Below are 24,994 nucleotides of genomic sequence, written 5' to 3' on the forward strand. Positions count from 1 at the left end.
ATCTACGAAATTACATTGGAAAGTGGAAATGCTGTACCAGTGCATCAACAACAGACATAGTGATGGTGACAACAATGATGATAGATACCCCTAAGCTGAGAACTTCATACATGATAACTCATCTATTCCTCATAACAGTGCTCTGAGGAATTACCAAGCCTGTGTGTGCTACAGATACAAAAACTCAACGTAAGGCTCTAATTTGTTTAAAGTCACACACAGAGTGAGAGAGCTGGAACTGGAAGTTCCTGCGATTGTTTTAAATAGGTGTCCCTACTTCTGAGTTTCCATTGCATTATGTACATGTTTTCCTTGAACCTCCTTAAACTTAACATATTATAAATGTTTGTAGAGGCTACTAGGCTATGCCTTGACAAAGTCATTTTTTTATTCCCTCCTTTCCTTCCTTCCTCACTTCTTTCTTTGCCTCCCTCATTTTCTCCCTTTCTTCCTCCTTTCCTTTATGTTCACCAGCACGTAACATACATTTATGCCTATTGAAGGTGTCAGTGATATTGTTTTTGCCAATGACTGAATGAAAGAAAAAAATGTGTAAGTTGAAGGCTGCTGTCTCTAGAAATATGGAACTAAAGGCAAGTCGATTTTTGTTTAGGCATTATGGGGAGGGTATCCCTGGGTTGGGCCAAAGATCAGATTAAGAATCCCCCATAACCCTTTAAAGTCAACAGTCCATGGAAGGGTTGCACCAAAAAGAGACTCTCCTAAACATCTGCGTTTCATTCCTGGAGGACAGAAGTTGAGCAGGGAGAATGGAGGTTAACTCCAAAGCAGCGATGCTTCAGAGGGCAGTGGTAAACAGAAATCAGGAAGCAGATGGTGGGGGTATCTGTGGCCAGAAATAAGAATGTCTTTATTGCTGAGTAAATAAACAAGCCACATCCTGACTAAATGAGTGGAAATTTCCTGAATATCCAGGAAGGATGTCTGGTCTTTAATCTGTTTTTGGAAAGTCAGTCTCAGAGCACTAAGTCCAAGTGTGTTCCTCTACCAGCCTCACTCCTTATCTTTATCACCCACTTTCTCCTTCTTTAGGGGGCTTGTTGGTTATTCCGCTTGAACTCACAGAAGAGAACAATTCTTCTTCCCTTTGCCCATTCAATTCCAGTCTGAATGTCAGTACCAGACTAATGATCTGACATAAGACTGAAGAAGGTTCCAAGGACTTTTCTGAAAGCTGAGCCCATTTTTGTTCACCATTCTCTTAAAGTCTCAGGTGGAAAAGGAAGACCTTAAATAATAGCTTTTCTTTTATAATGAAAGGGGAAAAATATCTGAAAGAATGCTTCCAGCTGATCGGGGTTGGACAGAACAGTAAGGAGAAATTCTCTAAGTCCACCTGGAGCTTATTAACATTGAAAATTGCAAGAGATTGGCTTAAGCTGATTTTTTTCCCAAAAGCCTAGACAAAGACTTTGATTTCCAATTTTCTGTTATGGTTGAGTGCCTTCTTCCGACAAATATTTAGTAGGCACTCTTACTGCTAGGATTGGTCACTTAAAACAAATGTCTTCAAATATTCCTCATTTAGACACATAATCTTCAAACCACAACAGTGATGGAATGAAAGCTAGTCATCAGCAATTTATAAAAATTATGGTGCTGGTCCTCTCCCCAGCCAACTCAACTGGGCTTCTACCATCCTCCTCCTTCCTGATCTTTCTTTTCTCTTCCTGAGCATCTTTCCAGTTCACTACTTAATAATATGTAATCTTCAGTATGTGCTTTTATGTGAAAAGCCAGATGTGTACCAAATGATGTCAGCATGATAGACAAGAAAAAGGGAAGTTGACAGACAAGGGCAGATTCTTGGGCTTGCAACATGTGCAATTGCGTAGTGCCCTGTGCTTAACAGGGGGGCCCATGCTTGTGAGTTAATGCTCTGTCATCACTATCCTGAAATTCTTAATAGTTTTTTCTTTGTGTTTTGTAAATGAAGCCCAAAGGAACAATGGAGCATGAGCTGGGGCTTGGAGCCTCACTTCATAGAGAGCCCCACCTCCTACTGCCTCCTCACTTCCCTGGGAGAGGTCTTTAGCTAGCTGCTCCCTGACCTTGCCCTACACAAGGCACTCACTGACCTTCCACTAGAGCACCTCATTGCTACTAGCATGGACCAGAGCTCTGGGGCAGGGAGGTTTTTGTCAGGTGCATGTAACCCACATGCAGAATTATAGGACAGAGCCCCAGGTTCCTGGAAAGGTCAGACTTATCCTTCATATATCCCATGCCTGAGACAGCACAGTATTAAATAGCAAATAAAAAACACCATGACAGAATGAGAGAAAGACCATGGAAAAAAGGTAAAAAATGTTTTGTCTGCTTTTTAGACAAGAGATCGCACATTTTTGTTTTGCACCTAGCCCTGCAAATTATGTTGCAGGCTCTGGTTACATACAGCCTTTAGTTTGTCAGCACACAGTGTTGGTGAGCAGATGAGAAATGTGGATCCTCCTACAGGTCAGTATGTACATTCAGACATTCCCGTGTGTGAATGTACAGAAAGCAGCCTGATGTAGGCCAGCACCACACTTAACTGATGAGCTTATTGGTTGTATCTATCTTCCAGAAACATACAGGCTAAATACCAACAAACAATGACCATGTCTAACCATCTGAATATTCCTCTAAGAAATCAACTGACAAATTTGGGGGAAACAAGATGATAGCTGAAATTAACAGAATATCCCCCAAAGCAGCAGCATGGGAAACAAGTGTTATTTACACCATAAGCTAACAAGGCAGGCCTGGGACAATCAATACATGTGCCTCCTTTCCACCAAATCCTCTTCTCATTATGTAAATAGGATGGCCTGAGGTACAAGAACAATGAATAGAATAATAACTGGAAATGTAATGGAGCTAATAGTGGATTTCTCCGGACTGTCAACTTCTGTTCAAAGAGCCCGCCAATGACAGATAGAGAGCAGCGTGCAGAAAGGAATCTTTCCCTGGTTTAGCTTGAGTGCACTGCCTTATGCTGACTCTGCCCCCTTCCCTACCCACCACACCCTGTGTGTCTAGAACAATCTCCTCTGCAATCCTTCACTACCTAAATTACTTAGTCCAGAGCCTTGTTTTGAACAGATGCCTGTACATTTCTTGATTGGTTGAGGCAAGTCTAAACTGACACAAGTCCTAACTCTAAAACATGTGACCTTACTTTGAAAATGTCCAATTCTCAGTTGTGGGCTATTCATGTACAAGTAACAAACACCTACTCAAACAAGCTTAAAAGCAGAGAATTACTGGGAGGATGCAGGAGCAGGAAATTGAGCCAGTCCTTCCAAAGGGCCAGAACCAGAAGGCAGACCACTGGGTCCCAGACAGATGGGTCATCTCTTTCCACTGTGGTTCAAGCCCTGATTTGTGGCCATTGCCTGTTTTCATCATATAAATACCTCCACCATGACTGATTTCAAGCTACCAATGACATATCATAGAATGTGGCATTGGGGAGAGATGGACAGCCACACCCCATTATTGTACCCCATTATGTAGTACTTCTGCCATGCAGATATAATAGACAAATAATCTTAAAACGTAGATAACAGTCAAATACATATGTAAAATAGTTAAGAAGTGATTCATTTTGAGTATTCATTGTCTTTGCTTTTAAGATTATTGAGTCATGAGTGCGGGTAATGTTTAATGACATCAGTGTTTAAGTAGCTTAGAAAAATCCTGAAATTTCAAAAGTGACCTCTTACAAACAGCACGTGTCAACTCCTACTCATTATTCCTCCCATGAATCCATGGAAGCAGCCTCTCTGGGAAGAAGGCAGAGGGCAGGAGACAGGCTGTGATACAGAAGGAAGTGACTGGCAGAATTACATGGATGGCATCTCAGTTCAATCACTCTTTATTATTTTGGCATAATTCGAAGTCCATATCTCACTTCATCTCAAAAACAATATGCATATCTGTCCTTGGCTTCATTTTCCTCCTACCACTTCAGACATCTCTTCTCTGACTTTTCTCCTTAACCCCTAACTGGCGGCTTTCTACCCTGTCTTTGCACATCATTTACCCTCTCTATAATGACAACTCCTAAATTTAAGAAATGGGTACATTTCCCCTGCTAAGCTACAGACCTATATATTGACGTACTTCCTAGATATTGTCCCATGCATGGCCCACCATCACCTTAAATTCAAGACATCAAAAACAATTCTCCATAAAAAACATTCTTTATAGCCAAATGGAAGTGGGCTGTAATGAGAGGCATGGACTTTGATTCTAGTGCCAAAATGTAGGTCTTCATGAGCTTGTTGACTGTGGGCACGTCACTGATTCTCCCTCATCTCAGAGTTTTGCCATCTCATAAACAGCCTTGACCTTGATGAATGGGTTTTACTCCACATTCCATGGGGCCCTTGATTCTGTGGGTCCACCTCAGAAGCTGTGCAAACATCAAGAGAGAAGAGGCCTTGGTCCAGTCCTGGGCACCGCATCTCCTATCAGCAAGGGCCATCTCTCTTTTATCTTATCATACGTTAAAATTCCATGAACTATTTCTTCTCTGAAGTGGTCATCCACTAATTCATGGATTCACTGTGGAACCCTCTAGGTATAACATTCCATGATTCTTCAGTTAGTGCTCACGCTTCTGGAATGAAAAGTACAAAGGTGTAGGGGCAGCAGCTGGAGATGACAACACGGTCTGTTGCCATGTGTAGTTCATTGCACAGGGTCAGGTGCAGGAAGCTCTTCAATATTAAACTTAGTGTACGGTAACTCTAATGCCTCATATTTGATTTGCATTAAGCACTGACAAGAACCTTTCATGTCTATTTCCGCCCCGGGGTCCTAAAACATAAATTTTAACATTCCACGCTTCTCCTTGGTGATCATTCCCACATAGAAATGGAACTGCATTAATAATCATTGTTGAAGAAATGAATACATGATTGTTGAATGAATAACCAAATGAATGCCACTAGGGAAAATTATTGTTTTGGATTCATTTTAGGGCCTGAACTTGAGGAGAATCAAGTTATCCTAAAGAGAGTTGTTGGAACCCGCCTTTCTAACCAGCTTCCTATTTTCTAGAAAAGGGGTCAGTGTTTATAGGAATTGTCTAGGATTCCTGAGAACTGCCATCAAGCATTCATTTTGCTTTTCCTGTTGCTAAGCATTATCAGAGACACAGCTTCTACACAAAGGAAGACGGTAGAGCATTGTCTGTTTAGGGCTACTAGATCAATATCATTATAGTTTTATTTATCTATTAATTTATTTGGATTTCTAAACAGCTCTACCTTTTGTTGTGATGATTATATGGCAAAATGCAAAACAGCTTGACAGAACTTTGCTATCTAGACTTTTGATAATGATCTCTAAAAGGCAACTCATTTAATTTGCATCCTTTTATTAATAATACAAAAAAATCCAAACCTTAACTAGTGCTTGTCACAGTCAGTGGGTACTTCATGAGCCAAGAGTGCACAGGAAGGTATTTTTGGTTCATTATTGGGTTTCTATAATTGACCTGACATTTTGTGAGAGCAATCGTGTTTGTTAAGGAGAAACTCAAGCCAATGCTGTCATTTCAAAGTTCTCATTACTATAACCATGGGAAACAAATTCATCAGAAGTATGCGTATGTGTATGTGTGTATACACATACATCCCTATGCATACACAAGCATGTACACACACTGGCATGGGTCGACCTGATAAAATATATGCAGTGTTCTCTGTCCAAATCCAGCCAGTCATCTAGGGACTGTATAGACAATTAGCCAGTGCCTGCAGCCCTAACCCATCTTTCCCCTTTTCTCTGCTGCTTGAGCCTCACCTTAAGGCCTAAGTGAGATGTGCATTCTGTCCCAAATGATGGCTCATGGGGAACGAACATTTCTGAGTCTTCCTTTCTGACCCTCTAGTTATATGGCAGTGATTGCACTGAGGGAAAACCAGGAAATAACAAAGGAAACTGCTTAAGCAAGTTGCGTTTGGGAAGATTGGAAAAGGGAGTGCACAGGAGGATGAAGCTGAAGTCTCTAAGGAGGTAATCTTGTTCAAATAATAGCTTTTCTTGTAACCATATGTTGTCAAATTGGTTATTTCTGATGAAGTATCCCCAATTCTCTGAAATCTTTTAAAACTTACATTGTAGCTTTCTGTCTTCAATTTCCTTATTCTCATGTTCTCATTCTGGTCTATCATCTGTTCATTTATTCAGTCCATTCTTTGTGTATTCATTCATTTATTCTTTCAAGTGACGTTTACTGATAATTAAAACTAATAAAATCACTGACTTCAAGTTCTATGAGCAAAACTGAACCAAACCAAAAGAACTAAACTAGAATCCATTGTGGTGGGATTGACCACTAGGTGGTATGTGCATTCTTTGGCCTTACTGGGGATTTAGGCATTTGTTTTGGTTATGTGCCTTGTTAAATATTCAGCATGTCAAAATGGTGGTAGGAAGATGAACACAATCAAGAAAATATGAAGAGAGTGATATAAATTATATTTGGAGCTCAGAGAGGGGCCAGGAAGACTTTACATGTTGGATTGCTTCTGCCTTAGGCAGAAAAGAAGTTGCAGAGCATTCTAGGAGGAGTGAAATACTTGAGTAGGGGCTGGGAGGCAGTAAAGCAAGTGGTGTTTTCAGGTTTAACTATGCATCCACAACTTTTGTGTTCAGTATTTAAAATGTTCCATGTGTAAACTCTATCATGGAAAGATTTTTTGAGGAAGTAGCTTGCAAAAAGTTGCATATTTCTATTTGTTGCTAGGGTTACCTAACCAACAGGTTCTTGGCTAAGCAAAAAAGTACAGTCTGTAAATTAGATATGGAATAAAATATTCGGGGAAAGAGGAAAAGGTCTCATGCTCCCAAGAAAAGCAAGTGAAAAGTGATATCCTTCTGATAGGGGAAGAAGTTATGAGTCATTAGTCTGGACTGCTATAGGCATGATCATAATAGTAATAATAATAACAGCCACCATTTGTGGATCACTTACTGCAAACCAGGAACTGTGTTAAATCCTTCTCATGTGCAAGCCGCTCCTTTAACCTGCCTGGCAACCTAGGGTGACTAGCTGTTAGTACAGCAGTTCCTTGCTGAAGTTTCTCAGTCTCTTTCAGCCTCAGTTTCCTGTTGGGCAAAATGGAGATTATGGGACAGTGGGAACATTAAATGAGGCTATGCTTGTTACGTGTTAGCATGGTGTCAAGCAGGGAGTAACGGGTCAGTGAGAATTAGAGTATTAGCTACTATTAGCATTTCTCCTTCCCCGTTAGTATTTTTCTTCCCCTCTGAGAAGGAAACAGAATGAGGAGGACCAAGCTGAATACAAGCAGTACCTGAGAGCATTCTTGGAAGATTATGCTCTTGCGAGCTCCTCTTAGAACTAAAAATTGATGATCAGAGAGACAGACTGTCACCAATGCATGACTATCACCTTGTCATTATTAAAGCACTTTCCACTAATTTATGTTATTTTATTCTCATAAGCTCTGTGAGGGCCAGGATTTGGGTCTTCTTTTGTCCTTTGTTACATCCTCATCTGTATCAGTGGCTGGCACATTATCTTTGTTGATGACTGACCTTTCATTTTCCTCTTTCTTTGCCTGGCAAGCTCTTACTCACCTCTCAGTATCCATGGGGACACTGATGCTCCTCCATCACTCTCACCTCCAGTCCTCACTTCCCAGACAACTCTTAGTTCTTACGGTGGTCACAGTACCTCCATGCTGTATTGTATCGTATCTACTCTCCTGTCTGTCTCTTGCTGCAGACTCCTCTAAGGCAAGGACCACTTTTCACCACCTTTCCATGCCCCTGGATCCTTGCTCAGGTTTGGCTTGATGTAGGCACTTTGAAGATACTTGAATGAGTGACCACAAATATCTTCATTTGCATCTGAACAATTTTCTTGGTATTTGAACTTCTCACCAAAACCCCCAAGTCCAAAGACCCTTGCCTTGAGCTTACAGGTTTTCAAAGATTGCTTTACCTGGGGGTAGGGCAGCTCTCACATGCCTGGGAGGAAGCCTTGGAGCAAAAGCAAAGCTGTGGCTCTGAAAGAATTATGTCAACATTTAATTGCAAGAGATAGTTGCTGTGCCCAGAGGGCTTCCAGAACAATTTAGCTTTTGGTTTAAAGCTCAATTTTAGGTAACTGATCAGGTAGAAGCCAGTTTGACTATTGCAGCTTGGAAATGCAAGCTTTGGTAATAATGCCGCAGTTTTTTTGTTTGTTTGTTTTGTTTTGTTTTGTTTTGTTTTTTGAGACAGAGTATTGCTATCTCCAGGCTGGAGTGTAGTGGCTCGATCTCAGCTCACTGCAACCTCTGCCTCCCGGATTCAAGCGATTCTCCTGCCTCAGCTTCCCGAGTAGCTGGGACTACAGGCGTGTGCCACCACGACCAGCTAGCCCACCTAATTTTTGTATTTTCAGTAGAAACAGGGTTTCGCCACATTGGACAGGATGGTCTTGATCTCTTCACCTCGTGATCCGCCCGCCGTGGCCTCCCAAAGTGCTGGGATTACAGGCGTGAGCCACTGCGCCCGGCCGCCATAGCTTCTAAAAATGTCACTATCAATCCATTTTGGGACTAGAAATCTCTCTGGCAAGTGTGTGAATGCAAAGGTAATGCCTTTACCTTTCAGATTAGTTGTAGATAATCTCATCTTTGTTGATGACCGGTGAGTGCCAAGCCCCCAGGATTGAATATGTAGTCTCCAAGGGACATTTTCCTTGGACCAAGTGGGAAAAGACCTGGTCAAAACTGAGGAATGGGCAATACTCACCTGGTATTTTTTAACTATAATTTGGTTCTTTGAGCTATAAGAAAAAAAAGGGACACAGGCTATGTTGAAGTAACATGAATTTCAGAAGTAAGGGTGATGAGAATCTCAGAAAACTTGCAACAGCTGGACACCCAGGTCTCCTGGAAATGGGAAGTTGATTGAGGAACTGGAGGGAAAGTTAAAGTGCCAGCTCTAGTGATTGGGTTTCTGTGTCACCACCTTGGCCCGGGAGACTATTGATACCCCGTTTGCTTTGTTTCCCCGTTTCCTTTAGTGTCTCTTTCCAGCTGAGCAGTCTTCTGACTCCCACCACTTCAAGTTTCTGAGGGAGAAGCTGATTGGGCAGAGATGTGCATTAGACAGCCTATAGATGGGTGCTCTTAGGTCACATGTTCCCAGTGAACCAATCAGCAGCCTCTAGAGGAGAGGTCACCTGGCACAGAACATGGCCACCTATGCTTAAGGAACCACAAAGGGCTTCTTCCTCGGGAGGGGTAGTGAATGTAGGCACTTTCCTCTCAATGGGCTATGGGTGTAACAGGCATTGGGCTGCTTCTATTTTATCAGAGGATGGGGCCATAATTAGCCCAATGAACATTTACTAATCATTGAAATTTAAGCATGGCAGCCTGGTACGAAACCATAGTTTGAGTTAGCACACTTCAGTTTTTCCCAGTTAATTTAGTCTCATGTAAATCTCTGAAGCCTCTACCAGTCTTTTCTTAAATACACATAACAACTACCGCAATTCTCTTTCTGCTAGTCCTTTGGTCCACCTAAGCTCACCTAGTCGAGGTAGACAGTCTGCAGCCACTATCCTTCTTCTCTGCCTAAGGGCTTTCTCAGCACTGGAGACTTATTAAGCAGCAAGTAAGTCAGTCCTGTAAATGTGGGGAAGCTGGCTCCCTGGGGTCTCTCCCAACTGTTGAGAGTCAGTGGATAAATGCCCCGGCTTCCTGTGAGACAATTCTGAGACAGGTTATGCACAGCTCCTTAGAGCGTCCCCATTGGGAGTGAGCAGAAACCTGATTTTTAATATAAACTTTATTTGTGTATCACTCTTTTCTGCCTCATTTTTCACACTTCCTCACTTGTGCTTCCCAAATATATTATCTGCTCCAAAATCCTTGCCTCAGGCTTTGCTTTTGGGATTATCCAAACTAAGACAATAAAATACTACACCCATTTTAGGGAAGATCAGGAGCTGTCAATATAGGAACCAATGCATTATGGTCTTCGTCTAAATAAAGTCTGTTTCTAATATACTGAATATTTCTATAAGGCAAAAACTCATAGGTAATTGGTTAAATAGGGGAATATATATTAATATGTAGTAATATATACATGTATAACATGAATATAATATACATATGTGTATACATATATAATGCATAATATATGTATAATATAACATAAAAATGACTTTGTTCCATATGCAGTATTCCATAGAAAACTGATATTTTGCCTTATCAAGAAGCAGCAATTAAAGGAATATATACTAACATGACTGAATGCAGCATGCCTCAGAAGAATAGAGAATGGTCTATACAATTCAAATAGGTTCTGCCTCTTGACTCACTTGCCAAATCCTCTCTTTTAGAAGTGCTTATTGAGTAATTCTCCCCGATCCTGATGCACTGCTCCTGTTTCCATAATTCAACAGACTCAACCTTTCCTTATAACCCTTCTACCAAGCACCAATCCACATTTTTTAAAGGGAAAGCCTCATATTTACTGTAAGTTTTCATTTATTAAGAATTTATGTCTTCTCAAACATGCCAGTTTAAAAAATTTTGATTATAATTATTATTTGCCATAATTAGGTGATTACAAAGTTGCACAGATCTGGAGTGTTCTACTTTAATCTTGTCTCTTCCAAAATCCTTATGATGTTATTGCACAATTTTCCTAAGCATAGAGTTTTTCTGGAACACAAATATTTTCTAGAACACGTATTTCAGGGCCGTTCCACACATAGGCACATCTGTGCCAGTTAAACATAAGCACCTGGCTCTTTGCGGCTACTTACTGAGGGGGTAGAAGGAACATAGTACCACCCCCGCAAAAATACAATTAGCCTGTTGTCAAAAAGGGGGTGAGATGAATTCTTATCTTTTTGCTGGAAGGTGGGAAGAGGCATTTGGCTTAGGAAGTGGCCACATCATGGTCACTTGATATACTGTCATTGGCATCTAGCGTAAGATTCACCATTGTTTATCTTATGATTTTATGAGTAGAGACCAAGTGAAAAGTTCTGTACTTGTATTAATATTATGGCATTACAACCCCTTACTTTAAATGATTCATAGTTTGGACCCCATTTACAAATATGTACCAGTTATACGGTATTTATTGAGTATCTCTACTACATACTAGGAATCATACAAGAGGAATCATAAGTTAATTCCATATGACTCTCATAGCAACCTGTAATTGTCCATTTCGTGTTGCTCTAAAGGAATACCCGAGGTTGGGTAATTTTTACAGAAACAAAGTTTATTTGGCTCACGGTTCTGCAGGCTGTACAAGAAGCACGGTGCCGGCATCTGTTTCTGGTGAGGGCCTCAGGCAGTTTACAATCATGGTATAAAGTGAAGGGGGAGCAGGCATGTCACATAGTGAGAGATAGAGCAAGACAGAGGAGAAAGTGCCAGGCCCTTTTCAACAATCAGATCTTGTAGTAACTAATAGACAGAGAACTCACTCATGATCGCAGGGAGGGCAGGGGCAGGAAGCCATTCAGGAGGCATCCACCCCCATAAGCCAAATACCTCCCACCAGCCTCTCCCTCCAACACTGGGGAACTGGGGATCATATTTCTTTCTTTCTTTTTTTTTTTTTTTTTTTGGAGTCTCACTCTGTCACCCAGGCTGGAGTGCAGTGGCACAATCTTAGCTCATTGCAGCCTCTGCCTTCCAGGTTCAAGTGAATCTCCTGCCTCAGCCTCCCAAGTAGCTGGGATTACAGGCATGTGCCACCACACCTGGCCAATTTTTGTATTTTTGACAGGGTTTCACCATATTGGCCAGGCTGGTCTTGAACTCCTGACCTTAGGTGATCCGCCCTCCTCAGCTTCCCAAAGTGCTGGGATTACAGGCATGACCCGCTGCGCCCGGCGCATTTCAACACATGAGATTTAGAGGGGACAAATACCCAAATCATGTCACAACCAATAGGATAAATACTACTTATTTTTCATTCCTCAGATGAGAACATTTAGTCACAAGAGTTTGGGGCAGCCAGCCAACTTCTGATGTTCAGAGTCAGTGCTATCTAAACTTAGCTTTTATGTTCTTTCCACCTCAGAAGGCTACTTCTCAATCAATTATTTGGGATCAGTTGGTTTCATCACATGGCATTGCATCACGAATATGCTGAACAAGGCCAAGGGAAGGCAACAATTAAATGGGAGTTTGTAGAATTGCGATTTAGATACAATTAAAAGTCACATAAAGTTCTAAAAAATATTTTACACTTGTTTCATATCTCAACAACTTCCATTCGTTTAAGTTAGTGTTTTTCCAAGTTGCATTGTGATGAGGAGAATGTGACATATTTTTGAGGGGTAAAAATGAGAATGATTCAAAGCTGTGAAATTTGAAGTGATGTCTAAAAATTTTTTTCTCGTGACTTATACTTACGATTTTACACACACACACACACACACACACACACACACATCCTAGTAGGAAAAATATCAAAATATAATAACTTTAGATAATAAGAAAAATGGTTTCTGTTTACACTGAGTTTTCACAGGTGAGATGTGCATTAAAGGCACAAAAGCTAAAAGACAAAGAAATGGCAATTTAAGCACTTGAAAGGCTTGCTGAATTTTTTACAGAGTGTGTCAAGTGGAGCTGGAAAGTGAAACCACAAATCAGAGGCTAGAAAGGAAGCAGCTGGGCAGGAGAGAGTACCTTGGACTGCTGGCTGCAGTCCCCTTCGTTTCCCTTAAGTGACCTGCATGTCGGACTTCACCCCGCTACTCTCTCTTCTTTAAGATGAAATGAAGAGGTTGAATGTAATGATAACTAAGGTTCTCTTTCTGTTCCCATGATGATCTGATGCTCAGGATTTTAAGAGTTCTGTGCCATTAGAATTGATTACTTCTAAATTGTTATCTAGTATTCATAAAAAGAAAATTATTCAAACTTGTACTTCTTGGCACAAAATATACCTGTGATTTTCTAAAATATTATCTCTTAATGCACAAAGTTCTCAAGAACTGAAGCTAACGGGAGCTACCACAGAGTATTAATAGAAAATATATGTGAGAGGATGTTATTTAATAAACCCCTAAGTCAGTAATTCTAATGATTCAAAATGACTTTAACTTTCTGCTAATTAGAAGCCAGACTCTCAGCTTTGCTTCTTTGATCTGCAGTTCTCCCCATCTTGGTCTGCTTGGTGAAGGTCATGTTCCTGGCTATGTCACTGCTACCACGTCTGTTCATTAAAATCCCCTGGCCAAACAGTGGGCATGCTGGACTTCCTGGAGGGGATCCCTGGAATGCCTTGAGCAAAACTTGGGTGCCAAAAGCAAAGACCTGCTGTGTTGGAGAAAGAGGAAGAGAAGCGTTCTGCTTTCTTTGCATCCGTTTAGAAATGTCTTTCTAATCAGCAGGTTCTCATGCTTGGGGATGCCAGGGGTGGCTTGGGTGGGCACTCTTCATTAATAGCCATTATCGTGGAGTGATGAAAGTGGATTAATGATGTTTTTTAGGAAAGATAATTATCTCCTGTGCTCTCTGGGAGGTATATGAACTGCAGTAAGTACAAAACAGGACATTCCTGGTGCTACTGTGTGAAAAAATAACCAGCAGTACCTTGACATTTATAGATTTTATGTAAGCACATGAATATGGAGCTCTGGCTGCACCAGCCCCAGAACACACCGGGCTTCTGTGCACCCCAGGACCTTTGTATGTGCTGCTCTTGCTGCTTGATGTGCCCCACCCGGTATCTGGAAGCCTTGCTCTTTCTTTCAATTAGAATCTTTACTTAAACATCCTCTTTTCACACAGGTCACCCTACATAAATCAGCATCCTTCCTGTCTCCTGTCACTCTCTGTCCCTTTATCTTGCTTTGCTTTTTCTTCATAGTACTTATTTCCTCACACAGTAAATCATCTAAAAGTCACTTATTTTCCACCTCTTCCTCCAGAATGCACACTCCATGAATACAGTCTCTCTGCTTGTCTAGGTCCCTGTTTTATCCCTAACCCTGGGAGAGCACCTGTGACATAGTACACACTCAACAACTATTTGCTGAATGAAAGAAAAAAATAAAAAGGTTCACATGGAGATGAGAGCCACTGGCCAACAGTTTCAGTCAAAACATAATATTTAGTTAAACATGCAGTGTCTGCATATATTTGACTAATAATAATTTTTATTGAAAACAATAACAATGAATACATGAGTTGATGTCTGTCTTTTCAATAGATATATAATGAGCCTCTGGATTTTATTTTTATTTTTATTACTTATGTATTTTTTGAGACAGGGTCTCACTCTATCACCCAGGCTGGAGTGTGGTGGTGCAATCACAGTTCACTGCAGCCTCCACTGCCCAGGCTCAGGTGATCCTCCCCACTCAGCCTCCCTAGTAGCTGGGACTATAGGTGCACGCCACCACGCCCAGCTAATTTTTTGCAGGTAGGGTTTTGCCATGTTGTCCAAGCTGGTCTTGAACTCCCGGGCTCAAGCAGTCTGTCTGCCTTGGCCTCCCAAAGTGCTGGGATTACAGGTGTGAGCCACTGTGCCTGGCCACCCCTGGATTTGAAAAGGAAAGGGGTAGAGTGACAAGGACTGGTTGTGTCTCACATTCCAAACTCTGCTTGTTTTAGGATGTGCTAATGTATCAACCTTTTATTATTGCCCAGACCATAGACCTGGCTTGTTCCTTTTCACATGTTATTCTCACCAGAAGCTACAAAGTAGGTGTTATTTGTATTATTATTGCTGCTGTTGTTAGAATATGTATTCCTCATTTACAGACAAGTACACAGGCTAAGCATGACTGCAACTTTTGCATTGTCATGCAGCTCAGAACTGGGGGATCTAGACACTGAATTCAGCAGCTGATTGTTTGGTTTCCAAGACCATGGTCTTGCCACTTACCTACTAGAAAGGATTCCGATTAGTCCATTTAGGTTCTTCTCCTTCTCTACCCTCTGAGGAGGATTCTTTCAGCTCTTAGTGAAATAAAACTAGAAATGGAAAGGGAAGTCTCAAATCTATGTTCAGAAGCGGGAAGAGGTTTAACCTGGGGTTGGGAGGGAAGCAGATAGATGTGATAGCAGAGCAGGCATTTTGAGATCTAATATATAGCCTTAGTGGGATTTTAAAATAAGAGGTATAGACCAGGCGCGGTGGCTCACGCCTGTAATCCCAGCACTTTGGGAGGCCGAGGTGGGTGGATCACAAGGTCAGGAGATTGAGACCATCCTGGCTAACACGGTGAAACCCCGTCTCTACTAAAAATACAAAAAATTAGCTGGGCATGGTGGCGGGCACCTGTAGTCCCAGCTACTCAGGAGGCTGAGGCAGGAGAATGGCGTGAACCCAGGAGGTGGAGGTTGCAGTGAGCCGAGATCACACCGCTGCACTCCAGCCTGGGTGACAGAGTGAGACTCCCTCTCAAAAAATAAAAAAATAAAATAAAAAAATAAAAATATGAGGTATAATTTGTCTTCATATATTCTACAGATGTATTTTGAGAACATAGTGAAGGCATGATGCCTAGCACATAGTAGGTGCTCAATAAATGTGTGTTGAATAATACATGAAGGACATGAATAATTGTGTGTCGAATAATGAATGAAAGACACAAATTGGGGAGGTAATTTTGTTTGCTGGTTTGTGTCCCTTTATCTTGTGACGGGGAACCACACTCGCAGACTCCCGACTCCCTTCATCTTCATTCATTTCATTCATTTTTTTTTTTTTTTTTTGGAGACCGAGTCACCCAGGCTGGAGTGCAATGTTGTGATCTTGGCTCACTGCAACCTCTGCCTCCCAGGTTCAAGCAATTCTTCTGCCTCAGCCTCCCGAGCAGCTGGGACCACAGACGTGTGCCACCATGCCCAGCAGATTTTTTACATTTTTGGTAGAAACAGGGTTTCACCATGTTGGCCAGGCTGGTCTTGAACTCCTGACCTCAGGTGATCTGCCCACCTCGGCCTCCCAAAGTGCCCTGCCTTCATTCATTCTTAAATCATTCATTTATTTGTGGAAGCCCCTTACCTGCATGTGGTTTATGGATGTGTCAGAACAAACTGAATATTGTTTATTCTTTTACTTTTTAAAGAGATGAGTATTTGGGTCATTTGATTCACAGTGAATTTCAGAATTCTGTCAGCTAAATACCTCTTGAAGCTCCAATTACCAAGACTATTAGCCCTTCTAGAACATTAAGAGTTTCCTTGTAAAGATATTGCTATTATGCATCTGGTGCAAAGCCCTCTCATCTTTAGCTCAATTCAACAAGTTTCCATTGAGTGCCCAGCTCTAAAAGTCTTAAATGGAAATTGATTCCCTACTCCTTCTATTTTAACTGTCAAAATCATAGACTGCATTGTTTCCAATGAAAACCCACTGACAGCTCCCCACCGACCACCCCGTAAGCCTTCCCAGGGCTTGCACTGATGATGCTGCTATCAATGGGGAATCTACATTGTGAATGGGTATAATGGGTATTTATTATAAGAAAATCATGTGGCATAAAAGAGAATAATTGCCTTCATAAGTGTATAATTTTTTAGACTATGAGCTTCTCAATGGAAAAGCATTCTAAGGGAGGCATAATTGCTAATTTTCGGTGTTAAACATACCACCTCTGAAGAGTATTTCGCGGTCTAACTCTCTGAGTGTCATGTCTTCCTGTGGCCCGGGGAAGACAGTGGGAAGAAAATAAAATTGCATTGAGCGTCTACACAGGACCAGACCCTATGAGTTCTTGCACATTGGTTTCTTCTTGTAATGGCTTGAGAATTACATGGAATTATCCCCATTATATGAGAAGACAGACTCTCACAGGAGTTAAATCACTTCTCATAAAATCGTCTCTCATAGTTATGTGAGTTCAGAATGCACGTCTGTGCTACCCCAAAGTCCAAGCTTCGTAGAGAAATCTACAGCAACTCTGTATATTCTGGAGAGATTTCTTAGTACTAAGCTTAAGAGTGGAGGTGCCCCAAGAGCTGACTGCCCCCAAAATATTTTCCTCACCAGCTCACTTCTGTTTCTAAAAGCCCACTATGAAAATCACTCTTCTGAAATAAGGCTGGAGTCTTCTTTAGGCTTCTGCTAAAAAGTCTTATGCGACGTGAGATGTCTAGCGTAACTTCTTTTTTAAGTCAAGGAAAATGTGTAGAATTTAGGTCAAGATGCGCTGAGAATAATTTGCAAAACCCGTAAATCCAAAGCTGATATATTTAACACCAGGTCCAAACTGTTTCTGAACGATTGAAACTCTCGCCTGAACACTGAAGAAAATGGAGGAGTGATCTGAGGCTGGGGAATATTCTACCTTGCCGAGGATAACTGTAGAGTATTGTGACAAAGTGCAAAGATGCCACATGGATTCTGGATCAGTCGGACCTGGGTTTGAACCCTGATTCTGCCAGTACACCTTTCTGCCTGGTTAGCTTGGAACAAAACAGTTAATCTGTTGAGCTTTATTATCTCTCTCCTGAGGCTCTTGTAAGGACTAAATGAGATAATGCCTAATGCTTCACACAGAGGTAGTGGCCACCCTATCATAATAATAGTAGCCTTCATTGTTTTTGTCCTTACTATATATCATCATCCAATATATTCCTGTATATCATTATTCCAATACATATATCTGATTAAATTCCCTCCAAATTGCTTTCTTCTCAGCATTCCTCAGTGCAAAATATGAGATGTCCTTTGACTATATAATGTAAAATATACTATAACATATAATATTGACCTTATATTGAAGATCTATTTGTACCCTACATACATTTTTAGAAATAATATTTTATTATAAAAATTTTTAAATGTACAGAAAAGTTGAATTTTGCAGTGAGCACCTGTGTACCCACCACCTAGATTCTAATATCACCATTTAATCCACTCATTTTACCACCTATCTTTCCTTCTGTGCATCTCCCATCCATCTACTAATCTACCTCATGTTTTCGGTTGGACACATTTCAGAATAAATTGTAGAAATGCTTTCTCTCTAAATACTTCAGCATTCATATTATTCAGTAAAGTTCAATATTTGCTTTCATATTGTTTCTCTTTTGATGTAAAATTTACACACAGGGAAATGCATAAATCTTAAGTGTGTATTCTGAGTTTTAACAAATACACACATCTATGTAACCCAAAGCATTGCCAAAATGCACAATTACTCCAGAAAGTTCCCTCAAGCCTCTTCCCAGTCAATTCTGACTCCTACCACAGCAGAAGTAACCATTCCTCTGATTGTTTTCTATCTTGGATTAGTTTAATCTGCTCTGGAACTTGGTATAAATAGAATCACGCAGCACATGCTCTTTTATGTAAGGTTTCCCCCACTCAACATGATGTTTCCAGGATCCTTCCATGTTGTTGCACCAATGTGCTTTCTGAATTGGTAAAAACAACTATTTTTGTGTTTATAGAAGTCTAACTCACCCTGATGCCAGATTTAAATTCCCTGTGCCAAGCACACTGTGTGCTCCTGGTCCTTGCCCCCTTTAACTTCCCCAGCATAGTGCCTTTGCTCATTCTTTCTTTCCACCACTCCCTGGTTTCTGTCTGTTCATATTCTGCCCTTCCTCTGGGGATCAGCTCCAATCCCAAACTTTTCCAAAGTCTGCATTGACTCCCTTGGGTTTCTTCCTGAGCTCTCTCTTCTTTGGACACTGGGTTACCATCCCATTAACTGTTGATGTTGTCATCAGTGATCAGCTCCTGATCATAAACTAAGGAAGAGTAAGGCAGGAGGACTGGCACTGAGGGTCCATGTGCTTGCTTAGCTTTCCAGGGAGAGGCTAGACTAAAGGTACTCTTCACCCTAAGAGCCAAGAGGAGTGGATCTAGAGTGACAATTGCAAGGCCCCAAAGAGAAACAAAGAGTGAGGAGTGATGGGGAAAGAGCCAAGGGGACCATCCCTGAGTCATGGGTGTGCCTTAGGTTGAGGCTAAAGGTTCAAGAAGGAGGAGGTGAAGAAGGGAAGGAAACTCTCAAGAGTGATTGCTCTCATGTGGAAGAAGCCTAAACATGAAGTCAGGAGAGACGTTCCTTGTGGCTAGGGGGCATGCTACACAGGCATGCAACATATGCCGAATTTTCTCAACAAAATTGCAAGTTGATGTCTTACTATTGACAGGACTGAAGTTTCGTAAGGTGTTTGTTTATTCTGTTCCCTGCAGTGGCCTGATTGTAGAAGGCACTGATAGATACTTGCTAGTGGAAAATGATGCCTCTTACCTGGCCAGTCGTTCTAGCAATTAGTTTCATTGATATTTTGGGACTGGGCTTATTGCAGTTTGGACTGAATTGATCATTTTAGCCACTACAGCCTTTGCAGAATTTGTGTCTGTCAACTTGGCCTTCCCAAGGAAATGGAGGTTAGGCAATAAGGACTGTGTTCATTTTATTGCCATTTTACTACCACAGCATGGTAGCATCCTGCTATAAGGTGCTTTTCATATCTTCAAAAATACGGTATAGTCTTGATCTCTGTTCTTGCTGCTCTGGAATTAAAATAGAAATCTTCATTCCTATCTCACAATCTTTGGTGCAGGTTAGGAGAGCTGGATTTCAGGACCATCCAGCCTAGTGCTTAGGTCTGTTTACAGCTCAGCAACATTTCCATTGGATGAGGGATATTGTTGAGTAGTCACCGAACATCAGGCTCTGACCTCTTATAGTTTCTTCACTTTCTAACCCAGCAGACCATCCTCAGTTAAGACTTCCTCTGATTCAGCCTAGCAAAGAAGATCAGAAGCAATCCTGTGTCCACAGGCTCCCTTTCACACCTTTAATATTTTGTATTTTGCAAACATTTCGAGTTAGTTAGCAGGTCTCTTGCTTTCTCATGAGGGCTGGGCACAAATGTTCAAGAATAATCATTGTAATGGCATCTCTCTGATTAAAAAGACAGCTAGCAAGATTGAGATAGAACATCAAATTCTGAAACATCATTAGCAGAATTCTATTTTGGTTAGGTATAATCTTCTGTGAGGTCATGATGTTGCCTTCGATAAGTCTAACCATTTTATATCATTTAGATCGAAACAGACCCATCATGTCACAGGCAAATGGCTTTATCATATTTAATTAACCCAACACCATGTAATAATCTCCCTGGTAATTATCCCTCACTAGTGCTTGAAAGCATGCTGCAACAAATAAATCATCAAAGTTGCAGGTATACTTAAACTGTTATTTGATGCCATGGCAGAAGAATATTGACAAGTCACAGTGCAATACTAATTATACTAAGAAAATGTAAATGGCTTCATCAAAAAAAGAAAGAGCCAGATGGCAGGTTTTATATACTGTATCCTCCTGTGTTAGAAAATGGGGTATTAAAAAAGCATCATGCCCTCAGCATCAGGGAAGAAGAAGAAATAAAGGCTGATACCTGTCTCTTTATGGAGGCCAAGTTGAACCTCCAATTCTGGAGAATGGTAACATTGAAGAGGACATTAGTGGCCATTGACATTTATGTCTCCTGATGCCACCATACATGTAAGTGAATGAATATTACCCGGGATGAATGTTGCTTTTCTTATGATAGGAATTGATGGAGGAGGAGAGTAGCAATTCCATGATGCCCTAGATTTTCCTTTATGCTTGTAAATGACAAATTATTCACAGAAAGACATGTACCCACCAGGTGGTGAATCAATGTGTTTCAATTGACCTGGCTTTTCTAATGCATCAGCAAGAACACATTTACCTGAATGCATTGCATCTGAAAAGCAAAATTCAATTGGAAACTATGGACTTAAACCTATGAAATGTGACAGCATAAGTCAGAGAGGAAATTTGATTTTAAGGGTGAGATTCACGAACCCATGAATGCATGGTGCACATGGCACAGACAAAGATAACTGAATTGGATTTTCAATAAGCACAGAGTTCTAGATTTCCCTGTTCTTGAATTGCGTACTGTACCACCCAGCTGCTGTCCCCAGCTAATTTTGCCAGAGCTGGATGTCAGCTGAAGCACAACTGGCTATGGCTTGGGAAGTTCTCTTTTGAGTCAGATTATTTAGTTAGCTCAGGCTGATAACTGCCACAGAACATGGCTGTGATTTGGCCTTATTAGAAAACAAATTTGGAAAGTATTAGAGAATAGTGTTCGAATGGTAATGTTCTTCCTTGCTTTCCTTATTATTTCATCTGTGTGTGTGTGTGTGTGTTTGTGCACATTGCCCTGTTGTTACCCAACTAATCAATCAAAAATTCTGTTTATTATAAAAGTAATTCTCCTTAATTAGAGAAAATTTGGAACATAAAAAAGGAAAAGGAATAAAATTGCTCAAAGTTTGCACTCCAATTATAATTGTTCTTAACAGTTTAGTTATTTAGTCTTTTCCTTTATGCATACATTTTGAAGTTGTTGGTTTAGTTTTTTTATAGTTTGACTCATCAAAAATCATATATTCACTATCCTGCTTAAAAATCATAAGTTTAATCTATATAGTTACATATTCAATCATTATGCTTAGAGTTATATTGACATCCGTAGACAGATGTCATTTCATGATTTTTAAGCAGTCAATTTTCAATTACTGCATAATATTCTTCTATTTAGAGATACATATTTTAGTTCAGTATTATTGTGGCACATTTATTTTCTATGTTTCCTGGTTTTATTTTTGGAGACAGAGTCTCACTCTTGCCCAAGCTGGAGTGCAGTGGGGTAATCTCGACTCACTGAAACCTCCACCTCCCAAGTTCAAGCAATTCTCCTGCCTCAGCCTCCTGAGTAGCTGGGACTAAAAGTGCATGCTGCCATGCCCGGCTAATGTTTTGTATTTTAGTAGAGTTGGGGTTTCACCACATTGTGAGGCAGGTCTTGAACTACTGAGCTCAGGCAATCCACCCGCCTCAGCCTCCCAAAGTGCTAGGATTACAGGTATGAGCCACCACTCCTGGCCCAATATTTCCAATTTTTTATGTGTATATTTTTAAAAAATTAAGTTATGACTTTAGCATAAATTAAAATTTGACTATACTTCATAAACCCTTTTATATTTTATAATTTTTTACAAACATAATTTTTAACAATGATAACTTTTTTAACACAAGTCAACCCCAGAATATTTAGCTCTTCCTTTGTGTTTATTTACTGAAATCAAGGTGCTTTCCAGTTTTTTACAATGATAAATAATACCTTGACTTATCAACTAATTAAAATGTATTATATGTCAATTATATACAAAGCACTGGGCTCAACTGGTTATCTTTGTACATAAACTTTCCAAGTTTGGGATTCTCTGCTTAGAAAGGATGTACTAAATTGGTACCATTGGACCCAATATGTCTGGTGTTTGTAAGGGTCTAGGTAGAGGCTGTTTGATAGCATTTACAAAGGACGATTAATCTATTGTGCCATCAGCATTATAGCTTGCTTCACCACACCTGTGCACTCAGTGGCTCTTCCTCCCAGAAAGTGGAGACAGTGGGGCAAAGGACATGGAGAAACGGAGGCTCAGAGTGTTTCAGTAACTTTCCCCAGTCCACCAGCTTGTGTCAGAATCAGGATGTGAGTGCAGGCCTGTCCAGCTTTAGAATGCAAACCCTTAAGTGCTGCCTTAAGTTTGGTTCCCCAGAAGAAGGCCCTGGGATGAGAATTTGGGTGAAAGCGAGGTATTAGGTTGCTAGGAAAAATGTATAGGGAAGTGGGAACTAAGTTTGGCAAGAGGGAGACTAAGCAAGGATGTCATCTGAAGTGAAGTTCCATTGAGATAGCTTTGGCCTCATCTTCCATGGAGACTGGGAATGGTGTGATTTGCACTTCAGTGCTGTCCCCTTTGGGGCAAGGCAACTTGAGTATTTCCACCTCTGGACCCACAAGTCCTTGGTTAAAGACTGCTGGGATAGTGGGCAGGCAGGGGCACAAATTGTCAGATACTTCTGTACTTCTCGGGTACAGACAAAGCAGATCTATTAGCTTAGATGCAGCCTTTTGGCAAAAGATGCAGATGCCCTTGATGTGCTCGTGTTGGTTAGCAATGGCTTGGAAAAGCTGGATGTTAAATTGTTAGGAATTTTGCAATCTAGTTGACCACATTGATAGCTTGAAATCAGCCATGGTGAGAGTATCTACACCATGGAAATTGGCCAACATTACAAATTAGGGCTCCCTTCCCTCCACCCAGACGTGTTTAGTAAATATTTACCAGCATACTACTGCAGCTGCTGGCCTTTGGGAATAGAAGCACACTGGGAGTCCACATGCACTAAAATGGCAAAGAGAACCTAGGGGATGTGGATGGGGCAGGTACAGCATCTGATGCAGCACTCATCTATACCAGCTGCAATGTGGTCGGAAACCTGCCCCTGCTCACACAGGCTAGGCAGAGGTGTGTGAGAGAAAGGGAACTGGTAAGAGTGAGGGGAACCCAATGGATTTCAGAGCAAGGTCTCTCAACCTGAGGTGGCCTGGGTATGAGAAGTGCTAGGCGGAAAAAAACCTAGAAATAACTGAGATTATAATAGCTAACTAAGCTCTTGAATACTTGCCCTGCCAGGCACTGAGCTAGAAGCTTTACTTTGGCTAATCTTCATAAGAGCCCTAGGAGGTAGATTTCATCATCATCATCCTCACTAATTATCATTATCATCTTTGTTATCCTTCTTCTACAGATGATAAAATGGAGATTTAGAGAAGGAAAGTAATATGTCTAACATCACAGTGGGAGGGCTGAGCTCTGAACCCATTCAATCTGACTCCAAATGCAAATATTGAATAACTACGACAGAATAGGTCCCACTTCTTATGGACTGAGTACACATGGTTGTGGGGGCATAGGTTGCTTCCGTGGCCATCAGGATGACCTGGTAGTCCCCTAATTTTGTGTGGTTATAGGCTTAACCATCTGGTTATCAGGAAAAAATCATGTAGAGAGGGCACGAGAGTCCAGAATCAGTAGCTGGGCCTCCCGGTGTTAAAAGGATAGAACTCAAGTCTCATCGAGGGATGGAGGTCTGGATACATTCTTTTCATCTCTCAGAATCAGCTCCAGGCTGGCCCAAAACAAAGGATACAGAGGCTGAGAAAGGCAGAACAAACCTGGGACATGGGGCTGAGCCAGCAGAATCATTAGCAGTCAGGCAGTGTGAATTGTTTTGTGGTAAGAGAGATAAATGTGCCTCTTGTTCTTTGTGGTTTCCTTTGCCATGAGAGCCACTGCTTTGTGAAAGTTCTTCTTTCCTTTCTCTGGCTTGCCCATCCCTGGATTGATGTAGTGGCCAGCAGCAAGGACATATGAAGGGTCTGGAAGTGGAAGGCTGCCACCCCTGCCCTGCTCTACCTTCTGGGCCCCCAGGGATCCCCTGACGTAAACAGTCCTGCAGGAGGAAATAATAGGTAGACTTGTCCCTGGGACATAGTGGAGGTAGGTCTGAAAGTTTCCTTTGAACATTAGGTAGGTCTCAGCTTTGTATTTCAGGTACTTTTATCATGTGTTTTATCCCATAACAGTACATTCTAGAGGTACCTTTCAAGTGTCACCAATCTCCAATTCATTTTATATTTTCCTCTATGTATGTACATTTGTATGTATGTATGTTCACTTACCATTATGAAGTAACTGGCCTGAAGCAAACTGAAAATACATCTTTCCTTATGTTCCCAATATTGCATTTTTTTTCCTTTTTCTTAATTCATCTGTGAATATTGTTTTTCTTTTTCTTTTTTCTTTTTTTTTTTTTTTTTTTTTTTGAGATGGAGTTTCACACTGTCACCCAGGCTGGAGTGCAATGGCACGATCTCAGCTCACTGCAACCTCTGCCTTCCAGGTTCAGACAATTCTCCTGCCTCAGCCTCCCAAGTAGCTGGGATTACAGGCACCCACCACCAATCCTGACTGATTTTTTGTATTTTTAGTAGAGACGGGGTTTCACTGTGTTGGCCAGGCTGGTCTCGAACTCCTGACCTCGTGATCCACCTGCCTTGGCCTCCCAACGTGCTGGGACTACAGGAGTGAGCCACTGTGCCCGGCC

General features: G+C 41.2%; 1 protein-coding gene across 2 annotated transcripts in view; it reads left to right on the plus strand.

Moving 5' to 3' along the window:
• Positions 1 to 24,994, plus strand: part of LOC105496758 (cadherin 13) — a 1,175,273-nt gene that overhangs the window by 124,469 nt on the left and 1,025,810 nt on the right. The window lies entirely within an intron of this gene.

Source organism: Macaca nemestrina, chromosome 18, assembly GCF_043159975.1.
Source record: "Macaca nemestrina isolate mMacNem1 chromosome 18, mMacNem.hap1, whole genome shotgun sequence".
In the NCBI taxonomy this organism is placed as follows: Eukaryota; Metazoa; Chordata; class Mammalia; order Primates; family Cercopithecidae; genus Macaca; species Macaca nemestrina.